Below are 21,497 nucleotides of genomic sequence, written 5' to 3'. Positions count from 1 at the left end.
CCTGTCAATACTTAACGTTTTAGGTATCCATTTTGGTGAGCATTATTAAAAATAATTAAAAGAATAACATGGTCAAGTTAAAATTTCAGGTTCGTAGTCACACTTTTTAAAGGTTTACCAATCTCAAAATATTTGTCCATATCTTCATTAGATACTATTCTGATTTTTTTAAATATATATATTTTTAAAAAACTTTTTTTCAAAACCCAGGTTAGCAAAAATGCATTAAAAATTAATTAAATTCTTTGTTGGCAAACAAATTTTATTTCTAATAATAAAAATTAAGGCTTTTTAAAAAACTAAATTGGTACTTCTATGTTCCTTTTCATAGTCCATTGTCATTGAAATAAATAGAATGAAGGACAATTTTGAGCTAGAATTCTATCAGTACTAATTAAATTAATTTAGACTTTATTCAGGAAGAAAAAGAAGTGGCTAGATATTTAACAGTTGGAATTCAGAGGACATGTTTTAAAATTCTGAGTACATGTTTGAAAGACTGTTTTAAAACTTCTCATTTTATCAAAATTATGAATAATTAATTTTAAATATATGTGGTGAGGATTGAGAAGTGAGTACTTTTTTCATTACAGTATTTTTTAAATTCTTATTATTTTACTAATCTCTTTTCTGCTGTTCCAAGGTAATGTATAATTATTATACAAAGGTTGAAACAAAGTGACATCTAGCAATTCAAAGTCAATATCTATGCTGCTATCAAATATGACTTTAGCAAAACTTTTTTACAAGTTCTTGTATTAAATATGCCAAGACTGTATCACAGATATGCATGCTGCACAATGGCAGCAAGATGCTGATAATTTTCCCCCATTTTAGTAGATACTCAAGAGCTAGCTTGACTCTTTATGTGTTTCCTACCTATTGAATATAGGAATAATTATCATCTAGTAAATGGAGTCATTTTGTGTTCTCTTATGAAAAAAAAAATTAAGAACTTTTGCTCTAAGCGGAAGTTTAATATACAAGTTTAAAATGCACATTCCATTCCATAAGTCTCAAGGTATTTTTTATTTCTCTTTTGATTTTTCATGTTCAGTAGCGTGTTCTTTAACTTCTACATATTTGTGATAGCTACTAATTATAGCCATCAATGTAGAAATGTAATTTCTTGTCCTGTAATATATTCCCATATCAAAACATTGATATGAATAAGAACCATATATGTAGAAGTCTTAAGAATGTGTTTACTGTTGCAACTCCAATCAAAGTTATGATTTCAGTGAAAAATAACTCTTATAATTTCATGACACACTTTGTTGTACATTGATCCCATCGTGTAGTGCCTGATCTGCACCCTGATGCCCAATTCGTCCCTTATGTTGTCTTTCCCAGACTTAATTATTTTATTTGCTAATGCTTTTGCCATATTTGCCTAACTTCTACACATACTATTTACTTAATTTTTTTCATTTAAATTGACTCACATTTACTCACAAAATTTATTTTAATGGAAACTTTGTATCATTACAATAAGTAGAAAATTTAGCATTATCTTATAAATACACATATTATACTTAAAAATAAATACAATGGGAATTTGGCTTTAGCTAATGGCATACGAAGTAATTAGGACAAATCCTCCACCAAGAACAACAGAGAAAAACTAAACAAGGCTATTTTTAAAACTTTGTTCCAGTTCATTGGAGACCTACCAAAGCGAGATTTGGGAGAATGGAGGAAATCAGGAAGTTGATTCTTACACTGATAGCCACTTATTTTCCTACAAGTATTTTTTCAGTGATGCTTAGGAGCCAAGCAGAGCTTTTAAATGATTTGCGTGTCTAAAAGAGGGAGAAGAAATGAATCTCAGGACTTGAGAGGGAAGCTTTAGGTTTGGGCCCCAAAGGACTATATCTAGAAAGCAAAGGGGAATTAGAAATATGCTAGTGCTTACAAGGGATAAAGTCTGATTCTCAGTTTCATACTCTGGATTAGGTTAGTATTTAATCGCCTTCCATAGATATTGGATTAGTAGTATCCGATGGCAACATCTTGCACATCTCTGTGGCCAGATCAAGCCGTGGATACCAGTGCTCTCTTTAATACTGGAAATAGAGTCATTAGTGCTGTTAAATCTATCAACTAAAGAATCAATTTCAGAAAACCCAGGACCAACACAGAAAACTCATCCTTCAGATTCTGTTTCTCTTAATCTCACCAAAATCAGTCGGGGCTCAACCACAGAAACAGAACCAGTAGGAGGTATGTAACACCAAATATATTGTTTAAAAAAATGGTTTATGCAATTGTCAGAGCCGATCAAGCAAGTCCAAAATCTGTTGGACATGATATCACAAAGGGCAACTTGGAGCTCTTCAGCACATGCTAAAGTTGCGATCTGCAGGTAGAATTTCTTCTTCTTCAGAAACACCTCAGCTCTGCTTTTAAGGGCTTTCAACAGATTGAATCAAACCCACTCATACCATCTAGAATAATCTTTTCTTAAAGTCAACTGATTATGAGGGAATATAGTAAACAATAACATAATAATTATATATAGTGCCAGATGCCAGATGGGTACTAGACTTTTGGGGGACATTACTTCACAAATTATACAAATGTATAACCACTACACTGTACACATGAAACTTATATAAAATAATATTGACTATCAACTATAATTGGGAAAAAAGTCCACTGATTATGGACTTTAATCACATCTACAAAATAACCTCAGAGCAACACCTAGATTAGTCTTTGATGGATTACTTGGAACCGTAGCCTAGTCAAATCGACACATCAAAAGACCACCATATGCTTTTGTAAATATTTGTATTTTTTTTAATATAAGGCAGGTACTTCCTTTGAAGTTAAAAATAATAAATATATGACTGAAAGCTTTTCTATTTAAATGACAGTGGATATGTTTAAACTGGAGGTTGTTTTATTCTTTATACATAGGCAAAAACATAATTGAATTTCTTTTCCTTTCTTTATTGACTTTCTTTCATATTTGGCCCATTCTCCCTGCATTTGAACTATTAAAGAGTGGTGGTGTAGCACACGTAACAATTCTTGGACAGTGGTTCCAAATTAATGCAGCTTTCGAAGATAATTTTCTTTTACTAAAATTATAGGCTATGCCCTGAGAGAATTTTACTTTTAAGTCCCAATAGCTCCATCATCTTCAATCACATCAAAACCACTTGTCATTTGTGATGATATTTTGAATTCTGAAATTTAGGTGAATAAAAAGTATACAATGACTATTGGGTAATGATATAAAAGACATTAAAAACAAAGGGGGACATTTTGCCTTAGTTTTTTAGCCACGCAGGGATAACGCAATTCTGCTCAGTTTGATATTCAGTCTCTTTGTTGCCATGGGCTATTTCCATGGCAGATTTAATTATGTTAAAGGCCCAATGTGAGTCTTTTTAACATATTTTATAGCGATTCATTTTGCTTTCTAATCTTGCTTGATCTCTGTCATATTCTAAATATTTAAGCAGAAAGATTTTAAACCACTATCCCCATTCACATTGATTCATTTTCCAGGAAATCTCTATGCTGTCTTTTTTCATTAGAAAAGAAATGACTAACCAGTCAACCAGCAATTTTAGTGTCCTTGGCAACAAAACAGTGTGACTTCTTTTCAATAAAGACTCTAGAAAAAGTCATCTGTATTCTGAAAGCATATTTGTTTCAATTAATTTTTTTGAGGAGAAAAACAATGTCCCAAATGCCCCCTAATTGGATCACACTGGATAGAAACCTGTTAAAAATATAATGATGTACAAATTGTATTTAAAAGAAGACATAATTTAACAATAGGAGAAAGATATTACATAGGAATTAACACAGAAGGTGCACTTATTTGTTATTCATGAATTGTTAAATTCATAAATTATTAAACAGATTTTTCTCCTAACCAAAGATTTTAGGTGATTCCTGTACTTTTTCTTTTATCATCTTCATCAAAAACTGAGAGTAAATTTTAAAGGTTTAATATACAACATGATGTCTATAGTTAATAATACAGCATCATGCACTTGAAAGTTGCTGAGAGTAGGTCTTAAAAATTCTCGCCACACACATACAAAAAAGGTTAACTATGTGAGGTGATGAATTTCTTAATTAAAGGAAAGCCTTTCGTACACTTGGTTTCAAAGAAGTTGTAGAAGGAAATTGTTTATGTGCAATTGGAGTATCTGTCCTCTCAGTCTGAAAGGCCTGGGTGGAGCTTTCTTCCCCAGAATGTTGTAATAGATCTGATCTAGTGTCTGTCAGGATTTATAATTTTTGTCTCTCTGAAACATAGAATTCCCAGGCTGGGCGGGATGAACCAGAATATTTATATTACTTTTTATAGTTTACAAAGCACTTATTTAAATCATCTTATTTAATCATTTAATCCTCATAATAATCCAATAAATTAGATACTATTATCTCTGTTTTTGAAATGAATTTGAACCTTTGAAAAATTGAGCCCCTTGCCAATATGAGCCAATATGAGCCCTCATAACTGCTAGCTTTATTTTAGTATTATAGGATCAATCTTTGTAGGTAGTTCAATATAAAGAGCTTTCTTTCAGACACCTGTGAGGAATCAAAAGCAATCATTGGAATAAATTCTGTACACATACAAATGTTTATTAGCAAACAGGTACTAAAACAGTCATGTAACCTATTCCCCTAAACTCAATGAAATCCCGGCTCTCTGTCCCTTTAAATGCTTTGACCATGCTTGGCATGAAAGCTTCTCTAGAAGAATATATGAAAATATGCTGAAGACAGGAGTCTGTTTATCTACTCATAAGCAATAGACCACCATATTCTTTCAAATGAGTGACTGAATACTAGACTCTGAATAAAAATTCAAGAGCCATCAGAACAATACAGACTTCTGGGCTTGCTATTTATGTGAGGACCAGTGTAGTATCTCTATAGTGTTTTGAGACAATTCACAAGTCTTGACCACTACTCACTTCACTAATGAAGTAATTTTTGTAACGCCTGTAATGTTAGGTAAATAACTTCTGGTGTTGATTAGAGATAAAGATCGAGTTTCTTGATAATATCTCCAACCTCAGCAATCTTTTTCTTTATCGCTCACTCTGTTCTTAGCCCCACTGGCTTTATTAGTCTTCTTTGAATATACTAACATTATATATTATTATATATTAGATATATATGTTAGAAATATATATCATTATATAATATAAAAATGTTTTATATTTACAAAAAGAACCCTAATACATCTGTATGGCCCCAAAACTTTAGAAAACTGTAAAGTGACATATAAATATAAGATATGGCTCTTACACTGTAATACTGCATTAGGGTTTCTTAAGGGTATCTCTGTGGGATAACCCCCCAGTTACATTATTCTATGACATGCTAGAGAAGCCCAAAGGCCCATCGTTAGTTGGTTTAAGAAAAAGGCTACAATGATGACTTTTGGTCATCAGAGGGCACCACTGGTTCTTTAATGCTGACATTTTATTACTTGATACATATTTAAGGTTCCTTCACTTATTCAAAGAGCATTTACTGAACACAAACTATGGGACAAGCAATGCTCTCAGTCCTGGGGGATACAGCAATGAATAAGAGAAATAAGGTCTCTATCACTAAGCTTCTTTAGATTTCACTCAAAAATAATGATTTGAAACAGCCTAAACCTGGTTAGAATTAGAATATGAATAAATCAAAAGAAATCCCATGCTCGTGGATTGGAATAGTTAATATTATTAAAATATCCACACTATTCAAAGCAATGTATAGACTTCATGCAATCCCTATCTGGATTCCAATGACATTTTTTTATAGAAATAAAAAAAAAAAAAGAAAGAACACCTAAAGTTCATGTAGAACCATAAAAACCAGGGATAGTTAACTCAATCTTGAGAAAGAGGAACAAATCCACAACTGATCTTTGACAATAATGTCAAGAATACACAATGGGAAAAGGGTAATCTCTTCAACAAATGGTGCTGGGAAAACTGACTATCTGTAATCAAATGACTGAAATTAGGCCCTTAAAGTGCACCATACAAAAAACAAACAAACAAAAACCTCTAAAAGGATTAAAGACCTGAAACTTTAAAACTCCTAGAAGAAAACAAAGGAAAAGCTTCATGACATTGGCTTTGGCAATGATTTCATTGATGTCACACCAAAAGCACAGACAACAAAAATAAACAAGTGAAGGAAAAACAGTCTAATCATGATGAGGGTTTGATATAGAAAAGTGGCTGCACGGGAAGATATTTTTTTTTCTTCGTCATGATCTGGAATATATCTGCTAACATGGCACCTGATCTGGAGTAACCTCAGCCTTACAACATCCCAAACACCAATCTAAAGCTAATAAGACTTTGAAATAAGACCCAAAATGTTACTTACCAAAAGAAAGTAAATCTCACTGGGTTTAATTAGAATGAGATTAGCTTTGGACCTGTAATAATTTAAATAATGATACATGTAATATATAAAAAGCCAATGAAATAGAAAACATGCTAAAAGTCCAGAACAAAAGATATAACACTATACTATCAAAATTTGCTTCATTTTAGATATGATTTGCAATTAGTAATTTCAACGTTACTGAAGATTAGTGGTAAAACCAATGAGACCAAGGTATTCTCACGAATCTGAGAGAATGAGGGATTAGAAATTTTAGATATATTTAGTTAGTTTCATGAATAAAACAATTAAATTTGTTATATTTTTGCTTTTTTATTTTTGAAGATCCAAGGGGTCACCATCTCTCAAACATGAAAGTGATTGTTGTAAATAAAATATGTTATTAAGTTTACATATTTTCTTTCATTTGATTTTCTAGGAAACTCATTTGATAACTCAATGAAATGAAAAGAAAAATTAAAAGGAAATATAAAAAGAAAGAATTTATGAGGGCTGAATAAAAAGATCAAAGAATGCCAAAACAGAGATAAGCGGAATAAAATAGTAGTACATGTAATTATTTCATGCAATTAGTAATCATCTGTTGAGGAGCTACTAAGTGCCAAATACTTAATTAGACTCTGAAATTGAAATAATAACATTTTTTAAAAAAATAATAATATTGACATTTTATCTTTAGGATATTCTGGGTTTGATGAAGGCAAGACCTATAAAAATAATTATAATGCAATGTGATGAATCCTATATTCTAGGAGAATACAATTGAAGATTGGGTGCGAGGAGAGACTGAAACAGAGAAGAATAAATAGAGTGTAATGACCATCATTATTTTTGTCTTTTTGGTATTTCTTCCCCTCCTTTCTCTGGTTACCAAACTCCTCTTTTCTGAGAAAAATTACTTCATGTGGTTCTGTGGAGCCATGGGGATATTCTTGTGACTCAGATCTATAGCCAAACAGGGATCTGTAGAGCCCTGATCACAGTGATTAGTTCAGTAATGATCATGTGATCCAAGCCAGAAAAATATGCCTTTTTGTGGACTTTTCTTCAAAGACTATTTTGAAAGATTATTCTCCCAATAAGGTTCATAAGCTTAAAAGATATGGGAGTAGGGCTTCTGATCACCATTTCATAAACCACTGGAACGGAAGAAATGACAAGAGAGACAGAATCTGAAAGAGCTCCAGTATCTAGCTATGTCTAAAATCAGCTGTTCGTCATCATATCCAAGACATTTAGTGTGAGGTTTTTTCCCTCCCACTTGAACATTAAAAAAAGTAATTTTGACTTTTAGAGAGGATATCACTATATTATAGTCAATTGGTATATACTTAAAAAAAAAACCCTTGAATTTTAATCTTGAATATTTTATTAAGGGATAATAAGGTCATAATTTCTCCATTCAAAGGAAATTATGAATTCTTATTTTTTTCCTCACATTGTTGGTTAAGAAGATCTAAAATAGCTCAGAAACATGAACGAGAAAAGCAAGTTTATGAAATTTTAGGCTAAAGGACTTGTGAAATTATTCAAACAACACAATGGCTTGTGCTGGATTCTGAGACCATGAATCTGGTATGAATATAAAAATACATACAGAAAGTAAAGTGGATTACTGAGTGGAGAGAGCCTAATTTAAAACTCATCATAAAATTTACCTATTAGCAATTTAAGACACTACACTTATAAGTGTATCTTAATAAACTTCAAAATGAAAGAGAATTTATGAAGTGTTTAACTCCCAGCATAAAGCTGCTGCAGTGGACAAGTTCATTTTTAATATTCGATTTGAAAATTTTAGCCACAGCAGTAGCAAGTTAAGATGCAAATTAAATTTTTCAGAGAACAAGAGAGATGCACATTTTATTTGAATTTCCCATGAATAAAAGGTTATAGAATCTCCCACTGGAGGGGAAGAAGTATTATTGTTCCACAGCCTGAATTTCATATTGGATGATTTGGGAGGAAGCCTTAATGTTCTTCACTTTTTTCTTATTTTGTTCTCCAGTTTGCATTAACAAGCTCTGCTGCTGCATCAGGGTACTGTCAAGAAGGACTAGCAGGAAATAAGCTTTTTTAAAGCAGTCAGTTACAAATACGACCAAGTGAATGAATTCCATGTGATTTGGGATCAGAAGTGAATGCCTAGATAAAGGCACTTCCTTCAAGGACACTGCCCAGGTAACACAGAGTGAAAGTTTGCATCGAAATCCTATCTGCAAAATTTTCTTCTATGAGATTTCAGTGAACCTAATCTGAAAATTAAATCTCTTGTCCCTTGACTAACCAAGGGTAACCAGCTTTTCTCCTGAGGTACATGTAGCTTTTCACAGATTCATGTTCAACTCTTAAGACAAGTAAAGAAGGTCTTTTAAAATACTGTAACCAACTCTATTAATGTTGTAGTGAATTACCACTATTCTCTCCCTGGGAGACCCAGAGGCTCACACACGATAGGCTCCCCTTTGGTGTCTGATGCTTTCCCCATAACACGATAATTATACAGACGCATGAGAGTTCGCTAAGGAAAGAACAGTAGAAGAGGAAATGGCATCAGGGATTAAAGTTTGAAAGGGAAAAGATTATCTCATTCCTTTAATGATGACAGTGATGAGATTTCAGACTGAAAGTCCCAAAGCAATAACAAGAGAAGCTACTGCATGGGAGGTGAGAATATGTGGCTCAGGTCCAGGGTACGGGCTCTCAGGTTGTACCTGTGTGAAGTCAGTCAGTCCAAATCCATGCTGAGTTCATCACCCAAGTGGCAGCTGGAAGAAGAGACAAGTGAGGCTAAGAGGCTCCAAATAGCACAAAAAAAAATGCATCTGATACACAGTGACTGATAGTAAACTTTGACTTGAATTTGCAGACAAGTGCAGAAAACTTATGCCATGCATTTTGTATATTAGCTCCATTTATTTTTAACTTTTTAGACCTTTCCTCAAACTTACTCAATTTTTTTCCTTGCCTGCAAGCAAGCAGGGCTCTGCACTTATAACCAAATTTCTAACAAAAAGAAAGAAAAGAAGAAAGAAAAAAGAAAGAAAAAAGGAAAAAACACTATTGGTAAATACTATATCACATACAGTATATAAAGAACAGGCAAAATTTAATGTCGTATATGATGAACAAAGAGAAAAAAATTACATTTTGATATTTTTGAGATAGTTGGAATTCTACCAATACAAATCTCTGATATCAGGAGTTTCCATCCCTTCTTATAATCAGACATTTAATATATTAAAAATACCTTTTAGTTTTTACCTTCATATCTCATTTTTATTTTAGATCAGCTCAACTCAATTATTATTTCACTATTTCTAAAATTGTTATAATGAAATATTTTATATGTATGTGTAAGGATATTGAGAGTATGTGTATGTATATACATATAACATGAATGCAAATAGATATGTATATAGAGATTATGTAACTTTATAATTTACTACTGTGATGAAAACATGAAGTCGATGTTTGTATCAATTATTCTAATTGGTTTAATGTTTATCTTAATATATTACATTAAACAGAAAGCCAGCTCCACTTCACTAATGGCACTGTTCTTATTTACAATATCTAGAGAAGAAATTATACCTTATCAATTTAATCTGCAGCTTATTCCTAGGAAAACTAAGCTATTACTGTGTGGACTTTTTGTATATTTAAGTATTTGTGATTGGTTTATAAATATTTATATTAAATAATTCTGTAGATTAAAAAAAGTAAATGAAAATCTGCTGAAAACATATAGTCAGATTAAACAATTAAATGAACGGATGTTGGGTGTAGGTGCCCGGTCTCTCGCTGTTGTAGCGGAAGGTTCCAGATGAGCTCAGATAGTCATCTATCGCTATTCGTGAAGTAATACATTAGAGTTGCAGACATTAGTATGAACTCATTTAGCTGAAGACAGATTCAAGTGGTTGCACGTGGAAATATATATATAGACATGTGTGTTACACAGGTTAGTATACACACAAGTATTTCCTTACTTTGTCAGCTGAGGGAGCCAAGAAACAACTCAGGGCCACGAGCACATCTAGCGCCCTGATCTTATTTACTAATGCCGCTCTCCTGTGACAGAGACCAGGGGCCTTTGAATCCTTGGAGAAAGTTTGATACTAATACTGGGGCAGGAGTTATACAAGATGAGCCTGGGGCATTTTGGAATTAATAATATTTCAATATTGTTTAATTATAATGTATCATATAAGATGTCGATAATGGAAAAAATGAGCCTGGCTTATATAGGGATTCTCTGTATGTTCAACTTTTATGTAAATCCAAATATGTTCAAAAATGAAAAGTTTATATAAAAATTAATTTAAAAATTAGATCAGCTGCACATCTCATAATGTACTTAAAATGCATAGAGCAAAGTACTGTGAAATATAGGTATATTTTATGTGAAATTCAGTTTGTAATAATTCCCAACATGCTCATAAAAGTAAATGTGCCCATTAAATAAAAAAAATAGTACTATTATAAATTATTGATATAAATTATGCAGTCCTATGAGGCAGAATGTATATCTCAAACATGATCTCCAATAACTTTTTTATTCTTTCAAAGCCATTACAAATAATTGTTTTTCCCTGTCAGTTTTCTAGGAAGGAATCATATTTGTTGACATACTATCCTCAAACGGTTACATAAACAACTTGTTGTTCATTTAATTTCACTTGCATGATTTTTTTAATGTTCTCCAGTAATGATTTAAAAGAAAATACAAGAGCAGAGTCAAAGATTTACCAATAATTTTTTACCCTTTATGTTACATGCAAAATCAAACTTGCCTGGGCATTTGGGGCAGACTTGTTCTGTCATTTCTTGACTTGCCAATGTCAATCTATTGCTTCTTTTTTAAAAAAAATTATTTTATTATTAGTTTCAAGTATATAGTACATTGACTATTGCTTCTTAAAATGAACAGAAGTTAAGATTTGAACAAACATTTGAGGCACTAAAATACCAAGTCATATGTGGTATATTAACTTTCCCAATGGGACAAACTTTTTAAAAAAATTTTCACAATTATCTTTTTTTTTATGGTGACAATGTTTACATTTTACTCTCTTAGCAACTTTCGAATATACAGTACAGTATCATTAACCAGAGTCATCATGCTGTACATTAGATCATAACTGGTATATTGACTTATTGGGTATAAACTGTGTGTTTCACTTTAGCTTGAGTGAAAACATAATTATATATATTAGATTACAGTGATGCATTATATTTTTTCCAAATAGTTAGAAGATGGTCATGGGGTACCACAAAACCCAGTATTTAGCCCAGTGATGTCTCCCAAATTGTTAGAGATCTAGAAGAACAAGATAATAGTAAATTCATAAAATATGTGGGTGACACAAAACTTATGAATGGTGCAACTGACAGCAAAGGAAAAAACTGGACCGAAAATACCTGCGGAGGGTTTTATTGATTCAGAAAGAATAAAGTAAGATTCAATATGAAATATTCCCATATTGACTGATGTAGTATGAAATGAAAAAAAAAAATTTCAATAAGATATAAATAGGCTTAGACCAGGGCATGGCTATGTTTTTCCATGTGATTATGAGAAAGCTACTCTTTTTGTGTTTAACAAGATTTGGTGGTTAATAATAGCATTTTTTCAGTCTAGAGAGCACTGTCATAAATCTATATGATTTAGTTTTAAAAACACCCCAGGCCATCGATTAAAGGAATAAAATCAATGTCAGTGAAAGGCACTCTAAATTTACCCTGTCCCCCGTACATTATGAAACGGAAAAATCACTAAACTATGAGAGCTAGAATACTAGTGGAGAATAATTAGAATAATTGCATTTTAAAATTAAGGTACAGATTTGGGACTATCTGATTACTTACTATTCTTCCTGATTGCTTCTCTTCTCCAAAATGTATTAAATATCTGATTACCTCTCTTCCCCTGAAACATATTAAAATAAAAGTCATTTTTTTATTATTATTAAACTTGCTATTTCTTCTCAAAGATGACAGAGATAGTTCTTGGTGTCACAGAATTTTTTCTTGAATGTCATACACTGTTGGTTTTCTACTGACAACAAAAAGCAGAAAAACACATGCACAGGACTTTGCATGACATCTGCTGGTCAAAAGTGTACATAATGCTAAAACTCATTTTCCTTTTTTCCAAATATATCAGTGGATAACTTCCTCAGTGCTGGCCATATAAGGACAGTACCGATAGGACTAGAGGGCTTCCTGTCACCCAAAGTGTTCCATAGATTTCTTTTTTTAAACCACAGGTCTTTATTTAACATAAATAAACACTAGTAAATTCAAGGATAAAAGACAGTCTCATTGGGATAGCCTAACTTCCTCATCTGCTATATCTGATTCTTTTCTTGAGCACTACAGCATTTCCTCTGAAACACATTAGTGACTAAAAGCAGCAATGAATTCTAGTACAACAGAAGGCCATCCTCATCAGCAAAAAATTGTATTAACATTAACTCAAATTTTGCTATTAGATGATATCTTTAGCTTAAGGTATATCCCTTTATTAATATGCAAATAATGTAGTTTATCCATTTGCAAGTTGATCTGAATTATTTTTATGCTGGTAACTCTTCATTTAACCTCCGATCCAGACCCAGTCTCTGACCTTCTCTGCACCCCAGGTGTTGGCCACAGCAGACTGCATAGCTCAGGCTCCCTTGCTGGCTGGCTTCTGGTTGGGCTGGTGGAGGGGAGGCAGGAGCAGAACAGGTGGCAGGATGAGTGAGATGTCATGGTGTTTTTCTTATTCCCTCCCTACTTAGGTGCTGCACCTTTGCCAGGAGCTGTCTCTCCATAAGCATAGCTTCTATGCAGGGACTCTTCCTTCAGCTGCAGGAATTTTTCATTGGTAGTTTCTGAGCGCCCACACCATCCTTGGTAATTCCTGTAGCTTTAATCATGCCTCTTTAAGTAGTAGCTTCAATAATGGCTCTTTATTTGAACTTTATCTTTATTTACTAGTAACTTTAATGATACCTTTCTAAAGGAAACTCGTTTTTACATAAAGGGGAAGAAACAAAAGAAAGGGAGGGGTAGCATCAGAGGAAAGAGGGTAATGAAAGGCAAGAGGCTGCAAAAGTAGACACCATATTGTCTTGTTTGGTAATAGACTTTCCCCAAACAGCATTATCTAGTTATGTGAAAATCCCTACCCTCCAAATTAATATTTTGTGCCTGGGAGTAATTTCTGTGTATTGTTCCATTAAAATTTAAGCTCTAAGAAAACATGGCAGTTTTGGGGTCTTTGTATTTTGTTGCTTTCTGACTGTTTTGTCCATTAATAACCAGATATGTGGAACTGAACATATAGTAGCTCATCAATAAGAATTTATTAAATTGAAGAAGTAACTGGGTTATTGTTTGAATATATAAATTGATGGATGGATGAATAGATGGGTGGATGGACAGATGAATAATCACTGATTGATCCTCTATTTTTTTGAAATGGCCTACATATTCTTAGATTCTATGCTATTTCTCAGAGACATAGCAATACTCACTACAATATACTCAGGAAAAATAGGGGACCATAAAGAAATGTGCTGTGATAGAGAAGGATTCTCCACCTAAATACATTGTACAGCAATAAAGAAATAAACTTCCAGATTATTGCAAAGAGTGAAAAACATAGTACAACAAATGTTTTTATAAAGACAATCAAATCTCTATTCTATATTTTGGATAAGTTACTTAATGACTCTGTTTCTATTTCTTCATCTATTTACAGTGCAATATAATGATTAAGTGTAGTGACATGCTGATATGTAAAATCTGTCTCTCCAGGGGAAAAAAAAAAACATAAAAGCCAATGTGTACCATTTGCTGATTTCTGTGGTGTAAAGTCTCCCATTAAACTCCTTAGTTTTCTATTGCTGCCATAGCAATCTCCTTCTCACGCTGTACCTCTCTGCCTCTGATTCTATTTTTACATCTATTTTTCTGATTACTGATGGGGAAGTTTCTTGGCTTTTTTTCATGTGATTAGATTGACCTACCTGGGTAATTCAGGATAATCTCCTCAGGGCCCTGAACTTTAATCATATCTACACAGTCTCTTTTGTCATATAAAGTAACATATTCACAGGCTTCAGGAATTAGGACATTGACAACTTTGGGAGGCTGGCATTCTGCATATAACACTCACCATGACCAGTTTCAAACTACCAATATGATGACACCAATTGGCTTATGAAATTCCTGAGAATTTAGCAATCAGTTCTTATGAGCCATAAGGAACCAGTTCCTGCTGCTAGAATCTAGAGCATGAGTTTTAAAGTCAGAATACCTGAATCTTGATTCTTCAAGATACTATGTAACTTTGAACAAGTTACTTAATTTCTATACATCTTAATACTTATCTATATAATGACAAAAAAAAGTAGTGTTTCACTGGATATTTGTGAGAATTTACAACAGAGATAATACATGTATAGTAATTATAAAGTGCAAGTACTTGATATAAGTTAATCATTATTTTTGTTTGTATCATCTTTTCAACTGATATTCGACTAAATATTATCTATCCCAGCAAACTGAAATATTAAATACCCACATATACAATGATCAAGTAAATAGAAAGCTCAAAGCACTTGTTTTCTTCCCAAGGCACATATGGTTCCTGTTCATAATATCTATTCTAAAATGCATCAAGAAGCTCACGGGCCTTCTGAAATTTTAGATATGATCAATTTGGCAGTGTTTGTAAAACAGTTCTACTTTGTACTAGACAAGTTATTGAATATACTGTTATTAGAATTGTCTAGTAACTACAATATCAAAGCTTAAGAAGAAAAAATCACCCCAAAGTAGACAGTAAAGCTGAGTAAAATGGTCGTACAATATAGCCTTGAGAGAGAAAAAATTTAACTCATTCAGTATACACTCTTCTCAGTAAAACATGAGGGAGGGCCAAAGGAACCAGAAAAGAACGCTCCTCTAGGTTGTGTGAAATTCTGACAAGGCATTATTTAGAGCAAAGCCTAAGTAAGTTACAACATTTTGTGTATTTTATAAGAAGTTGGAGGAGTTACCCTATGTCTTTCTCAAGCCTTTGATCAAACAAAGATTCCTCAAAGATTTTTCTCGTTTCAGGTATCCAAAATATTCCATATCTTTGGAGCCATTGCAAGACTTCCAGATGGGACACAATTCACTCATTTATTTATTTAAAATCTCAGCAAATATTTATTATGAAGATCAAGAAATTATTCACGAAATAAACCTAAATAGGACAAAAGATGTATGATACCCAGAAGGGATCCGCAAGTTTGCTCACTGCTCCAACTGGTACCTAAATCTACTTGATTCAAATGGAAGAGTAAGTTCCCAAGTTACCTAAGGTCATGAAATGCTTTAGGGATTGATTCTCTGCCCGGTCCATGCAATGAATACAGAAATATGTGGAAGAGGCATTCCTGATCCGTAAAAGTTTATAAATAGGTGGAAAACCATATGAAATATGTACATCTGGAAGAGCTAAGTAATGCTAAAGGAAATGCCTGACAATCATAAAATTTGAAAAGATCTGGTTGTCATTATTCAATGATTTATGAATCAGAATGCGTTCAGTCTAGAAAATAAAAAAAGAACTTCAAAGAGCTGAACAAAGCGAAAGGCCTTTATAGACCAAAGTGAGCAGGAGCAAGGAGGTTACACGGGGCATTTGCTGATTGGTTAAAGCAGGATTATTTCCCATATATGGAGCAGAGGAGGCTTGGAACTGGGTCAGGTAGCTTGTGCTGAGCAGGCAAGCCCTGACTGGATGGGCTGGGTCTTCCTCTTCTAGGACACCCCAAAATAGGACCTTAGTTAAGTTCCAGTTTAGGTTATGTGGGGCTCAGCATAAGTGGCTCCCTCTTGGGCCTTGTCTGGACACTTTAATAGTAATAACCATTGAGTGATCCAAAAAAAAAAAAAAAAGAAAGAAAGAAATCACAAAGCAGCATATGATTAAACAGAAAAACGAGTGATAGAGACACATACAATAAGTTCAGAGGAGCTCACAGTGGTTGGAAAAGACATAAAGGAGAGATTTGGGAAACATTCCATTTGGCTAGCAGTTTGAAGAGAAGGGTATTTCCATGTAGAAATAATTAGCCTGTGAACCAGGCCGGTGCTGTATGTGATGCTTGTGAGACAGTGAGAAGTGAACTTGGACTGACTTCTCCTCCTGTTTAGAATGTTCCCTATTCGATCCTGTTGAACTAGGTTTTTTTTTTTTTTTTTTTTTTTTTTTTTTTTTTTTTTTTTTTCAGTAATCTCACATACTTCCCAGTTTTCATGAAAAAAAAAAAAATTAGAACTAGTCATAAAAACTAGCCATAGTTTCATTTATTTTCCTCCTGTCACTTTCTTGATGTGGCCTCTACTTAAAACCTATTTTTAATTTTTTTTTAGTCTCTATCCTCTGCTAACAGTATTATGGCAAAGGATACCTAAGTTTTAACCTTCTACTCAGATTTTTAGGGATGCCAAATGTCAGAGAACAAAATAGTCCACTGGAGGGAGGTTTCCATGTCAGAAAAACACAGCTGTGTTTCAATGTGAAAAACAGAGTGCCTGGAAAACAATATACTGATAAAAAGGGTAAAATATATATTACTGCTTCTCTAATATTTTCATCAGTTTTATATCTATAACTATAATTTTCAAAATTCATTTTGCATTGAACCTAATATAGTTCCAGCATAATATGTTGATATGGTAAATATATATCAGATTAATCAGTTTATTTAGCAGCCTTCACTTCCAAGGCAAAGATTAACTGTGACTCCTATCCCACATATTAAAAAGGCTTCTCCCTTCTTTCTCTCCCTGATTCTACAGTTTGAAAAAGAAAAAAATAGGTTGCTCTGCTGAGAGCACTTAGCCTGCTTCCCACACACAAGCCACAGGCAGAGAACCCAGAGAAGTATTTTTAAAAAATAAAACATCCAAAATAACAAGGACAGAGACCTGACTATGCCTGGTTTTGTTTACTATTATATCCTCTGAACCTAGTATAGCATATGGCACATACGAGACGCTCAAATAACATATGCTAAATGAAAGAATTGATGAATGAAAGTGTCTCAAGAAAAGAAACTTATTTAAGTTGTCAAAGTCACAGCATCTGATGCTATATCTGACTCTGAGCTGGTTGGTATTTAATAATTAATTTAAGAGAAAACAATCATGAATGACTGAATGACTGAGGTGACCTGCACTGAAAACCTGCACAGCTATTCAAAAGGGAAGGATATGACCTCTTATCTCCTTCTAATGTTTTCTGATAGAAAAAATATCCAAAATTTTTAAACTATCCACTGACTCTATCACCTTAACATATCCAAATGAATTCATCCTTAGTTTGCCTGGTGAGCAGAGTATTTTGGAAGCCCTAGACTGCAAACTGATGAATGGAGAAGTACTTTATCACTGACACTTGCAAACCACACATGGCAGGTTTGGCTTTGCATCTGTTACCATTGCTCATGGTGCTAATGTCACCACAGGTACAACTGCTGACTTTTCGGCTGCCAGGGAAAATATCTTTGCAGAGTCTGAGGAGAAATGGATATGTTTTCAAATATGTCTCTGGGGTTCGATCGTCAGATTAATGAATGGAACAGATATTTCTACTAAGAAAAAAAAAATGATAGAATGGATGTCCTTCTCCAAAGCAAGAACCACATCCATCAGCCTCATGCTTCAGCCAGAGCTCGGGGTAAGCACACTCATTTTCTTACTTACTTGGCCTCAGCATTGATCCTGGCACTTCCTATTGAATAGAAATCATTATTCAAATGTAGTGCCCTTATAGTCAGCCATAAGTTCCCTTTACTTTGACTTCCAATTTACAAAAAAATCCTGCTCAGAAATGATTTTTTTTTTTTTAGTAAAAACATTGACATTTAGATTTTTTGCTCTTAAAAAAGTAGTCACGAGGATGTAAAGTACAGCATAGGGAATATAGTCAATAATATTGTAATAACTATGTACAGTGTTAGATGGGTACTAGACTTATCGAGTGATCACTTCATAAGTTATATAAAGTCTAATCACTATGTTGTACATCTGAAACTAATATAATATTGTATGTCAATGATAATCGACAAATCTAAAATAAAAAGAAAAAATCAATTCAAAATATGTTCAAAAGATATACTAATTTCAGAAATACTGAAGTGTAAGTCTTAGAATCATATAAATACATTATTATTTTTAATACTGAAAAAAACTCTTTTTTAAATCCTGGGAAGACACTAATTTCACTTCTGATTTATCTAGAGAAAACTGAAGTACACTAGAGTGTGACCTTCTTGAAGACAGAAAATGATATATTCATCTATTTAAACTTGATAATAGTAGATGTTCAATGAATGCTTGTTGATTAGTGTGATGGTTGAATGGAGAGACAGACGGACAGACAGAAGGGACCTATGTGTAGCACAGCCAAGTAGCGCTCAACCTGGAAACAGTGTGAGGAAGAGCAATCTCACTAATTAGACCTAAGTCCTGGAGATGTAAAGATAAATAAAATATCTCTCCAGTTCTCAAAGAGCTTATACCTAGCTGATAAGTGATGTAATGGAGAATTTACTCCTTAAAATGAGCCTTCTGGGAACACTCCCTGTAAGTTGAAATTCTAAAACCCTTTTGGAGAAGTTATACCTGATTGGTGATTACAGCAGCATCTTTCTCAGTCAGGAATAAGTAGGGTGACAGGTGAGGTGGTACCAGGGATAAATGACTGCCGAAGGCCTTGGTTGGGATGAACCATACTTAAATTGACTTATATCATATGTCAGAGATATTCAGAGTTTCCCAGAAATCAGGCCTGGGATAATTGCCAGGATAACTAAGAAAAATTTTTAAAATTTGATAGATTGCCTTTTGGTTTCTCTTACAATAATAAAAAGAAAATCTTATGCTATAAAACAGAACTTTTTAATCTACATTTATCTGACTTTATTGTCTTTTTCCATCGGCAATGGTAAAAATGGTAATATATTTTACAAACAATTTTTGTTTAAAAATTGAGTTTCATGTATGTTTTATAAAAGATTTTGGTGAAAATATATGAAAAACTGCCGAAAAGAACAGCTTTACGAATAGGCAAATTGAATAACCTCCTTTGTGGCAAGAATTGAAAGAGGCCAGGAAGGTCTCTGCCTACTCTGCCAGTTGCCACCTGCCAAAATGTCTGAAATTGTCCATAAAAATTTATATATTACAATATTTAAGTTTTTCAAGCTTTCAAAGGCCCTAATAAGGGTGGTAACATGCATTAGTGTCAAACAGTCTTCAAATCAAGTTTGCCAGATATGTGGACATGAGCCACCATGACACCATTATTCTCTCTCCTGCATCCTTAAATTGGTCACAGTACTCATGTCCTCAGAATCCTTGGGATTCTGGGCAGCAATAGCCAAGAAATTGGAATTGTTCTACAAAATGATACCTATTTGCATCCCCAGCTCTAAGCAGATTTACTGAGAGCTGACAGAGATCAAAAGATTTTCACCTACCTTGATTTCAAAAAATGGTAATGCAGTGGTCACAGAAAAAAAATTCCTTGAAACAACTTTGGGATTATCAATGCTCAAAACATTAGAGCCAGTCCAAAGGAAAATATAGCAATAATCGGGGCTTCTCAACATTTGAGAGAAATTAGTGACATAAAATTAAAGAAAAACACAAAGAAACCCTCATGTTTGTACAGATTTTGTGAATAAGTGCTCCAAATCCATCTTGGACATTGTAAAATGAACTGCAAAGAAATTAAAAGAAGTTACATGCTCTGCCCTAACGAAGCTTCCAATCAGAGGGAAAGTTATGTCATTGAGCTATGGAACCATAAAACAACATTAAGGAATTGAGTAAAAATGTAGACCCAGGAACAAAAAAAAATCATGTGTTTTTTTTTTTTCCAAATATATCAGAAATAGTATGGCATAGTATATCCACTTAACTGTTTTGATGCAGTGTTTCCAAATCTCAGTTATTCCCAAACCATCTTGATAACTTTTTATCATTTCTGCGTACAATCCGTATAATTATTTAAATGAGACTTAAAATCCTTTTTTTAATAAATAAACATTTTATTTAAAACAGTTTTAGATTTATAAGAAAATTGTGGAGGTGATACAGAGAGTTCCCATATACCCCACACCTGATTTCCTCTCTTATTAACATCTGAAAGTAGCATGATACACTTGTTACAATTAATGAACCAATGCTGATACATCGTTATTAACCAAAGGCCATATGTTATTTGCATTTTTTTAGTTTTTACTTCATGTCATTTCTATGTTCCAAGATCCCATCCAGGTCACTACGTTACATTTAGTCATTATATCACCCTGTGCTCCTCTTGGCTGTGACAGCTTCTCAGACTTTGTTTTTTATAACATTGACATTTTGGGAAAGTGTGGGTCAAGTATTTTGTGGTGTCTCTCAATTGGGATAGTTTGGTGTTTTTCTCATGACTAGATTGGGGTTATATGTTTTTGTGAGGTAAACCACAGAGGTAAAGTGCCTGTTTTCATCATATCATATCAAGTTTACATACTATCAATATGATTTATCTCTGTTGATATTAATGTGTTTAATTATTTTGCTTCAATCTCAGATAACTAGTAGAATTCAGATCACAATTTTGGTAAGCTGTTTGTATTTTTCTAATTCATTTTTCTTTTTTTTTTATTTTGGTGTTTCAATTTGGGCAGTTTCTGTTGCGCTATCAAGTTCACTGATTCTTTTCTTGGCTGTTGTTGGGTCCACTGATGAGCCCATGAAAGGCATTCTTCTCTCTGTTACTATGCTTTTATTTCTGGAATTTCCATTTGACTTCTTACTCTCATATCCATCTCTCTGCCGAAATTCTCCATCTGTTCATTTATATCATCCAACTTTTCTACTAGAGCCTTTAACATATTAATTGAGCTTATTTAAAATTATCGTCTGATAGTTCTAACTTCTGGGTCATATGTGAGTGTAATTTTATTTTTTGCTTTGTCCAGTGACAGCATTTTTTTTTGTAATTTTTGTCGAAAGTTTTACGTTGTGTATATGATGATGGAGACTGAAGTAATTAGTAT

General features: G+C 33.3%; 1 pseudogene; it reads left to right on the top strand.

Annotated features, from left to right (window-relative positions):
* The window catches only part of LOC107508738, a 55,668-nt pseudogene extending 39,329 nt beyond the window's left edge, over nt 1-16,339 (top strand).
* The last annotated feature ends 5,158 nt before the right edge of the window (nt 16,340-21,497 follow it).

This window comes from Rousettus aegyptiacus, unplaced genomic scaffold (genome assembly GCF_014176215.1).
Source record: "Rousettus aegyptiacus isolate mRouAeg1 unplaced genomic scaffold, mRouAeg1.p scaffold_m13_p_10, whole genome shotgun sequence".
Lineage (NCBI taxonomy): Eukaryota > Metazoa > Chordata > Mammalia > Chiroptera > Pteropodidae > Rousettus > Rousettus aegyptiacus.
The sequence above is the reverse complement of the archived record's forward strand: the minus strand, read 5'-3'. Positions and strand labels throughout refer to the sequence as shown.